This window comes from Gekko japonicus, unplaced genomic scaffold (genome assembly GCF_001447785.1).
Source record: "Gekko japonicus isolate JY-2015 unplaced genomic scaffold, Gekko_japonicus_V1.1 scaffold46, whole genome shotgun sequence".
NCBI classification, from domain to species: Eukaryota; Metazoa; Chordata; class Lepidosauria; order Squamata; family Gekkonidae; genus Gekko; species Gekko japonicus.
This window is the reverse complement of record NW_015169173.1, coordinates 616,931-618,406: the sequence shown is the minus strand read 5'-3', so window position 1 is coordinate 618,406 and position 1,476 is coordinate 616,931. Positions and strand designations below refer to the sequence as shown.

The following is a 1,476-nucleotide window of genomic DNA, read 5'->3' as shown; positions in this document are numbered from 1 at the left end:
ACATAATCTCACTTTACTACTTTCAGAAGGCAGAATGCTTTGTATTTTTAATGTTCCTGTTTGGTACATGTATGAAATGTTAGTGTCTTGGTTGCAGAGAAGAACCAGTTGGGAGCTGTTGAACTTTATAGAGACTAAGGACATACACACAGCCCAAGAGTAAATATCTGCTGCTGAATTACATTGATGGAATTATCCTGCCCATTAAATATCCTGACTGGAAAACCATGCTGCAGAACCTCCAGGAGCAATATCCAAAAGATGGCGTTTTCTCCTCTGAGAGCCACATTTTCCCTAAAACCATATTCACTCCCAACAATCCCTTCAGCATGTCCTCTTGGTGCAACATGTCTTCTGGGATCCTGGTCAGAAAATCAGTTTTAACCCCCTGAAAATGATTGTTGATTCGAGGAAAGTGGTCCATCAATCTGTACACAAAGCTCTCCAGGTCTATGGAGATGACGTTCACATTGCAAGGAATGTTGCTTTTACGTTTCATTGCCAGGCTGCTCAGCAAGCACAGCTTCCAGGACAGTCCTTGGACAAAAGGGTCTCCATGTCTACTGTGGTCAGCTAAGAGGTTTTCGTATGTTTTGTGTTTGTTAAGAGCTCAATACTTGAGGAATAAAAGCAAACAAGAAGAACCTACTGGAAGGATTACCTTTTGTAGAGAGCCAGTTTGGTGTATTGCTTAAGTGCGCGGATTCTAATCTGGGAGAACCGGGTCTGATTCCCCACAGTCCTCCACTTGCACCTGGCTGGATGACCTTGGGCAAGCCGTAGTTCTGATAAGAGCTGCTCTTGAAAAAGAGCAGTTTCTGTCAAGAGCTCTCTCAGCCCCACCTACCTCACTGGGTGTCTGTTGTGGGGATGGGGAGGGAAAGAAGTTTGTAAGCCGCTCTGAGACACTTTTCGGTAGTGAAGGGCGGGGAATAAATCCAATCTCTTCTTCTTGTTGTTGTTCATACGGAACTGCTCTGTAAGCCAAGGTCAATTACGTAGAACAAAGTATGGGGTGGGGAGTTTACACAACTAGATACATAGTTGAGCTTATAACTATGTGATGAACAGGAAGGAGAAAGTTTGCTGTCCTCTTCAGGGGTTCTGCCCTTGTACACTTTGACCGTTGTTTATTCCAGGAGAACCTTCTACCCCAGGATCTTCAGCTGCATGTTAAGTGCAGAGGGACATATCATGGGAGCAGCAACTCCAGAGACCTGAGGACACAGCACATAGCTCCATCATTCTGTCTTCAAGACAAGGTTTGATGTTGTTTCAGAAGAGAGCCTGAGACAAATCCTGGTCTGAACAAAGGGTCGGGGAAAGGTATGTTTTCTTTCTTGGGGGGGGGGGTAATTAAGAAGAGGAAAATGCAAAGCAACTGATAGATGACAAAATAATTAAAATGCCTGATGTGCACAATAAGCAAACAATTTGCTATTTATGGTACTTGGATTTGGGAAGCTTGACTTCATT

General features: G+C 43.9%; 1 protein-coding gene across 1 annotated transcript in view; it reads left to right on the top strand.

Annotated features, from left to right (window-relative positions):
- Positions 1-1,305: 1,305 nt before the first annotated feature.
- Positions 1,306-1,476, top strand: part of LOC107114368 — an 11,338-nt gene continuing 11,167 nt past the window's right edge. Inside the window, exon 1 of the mRNA XM_015415818.1 lies at positions 1,306-1,326. The gene's annotated coding sequence lies outside the window, so the exon portion shown is untranslated. The remainder of the gene's footprint in view (positions 1,327-1,476) is intronic.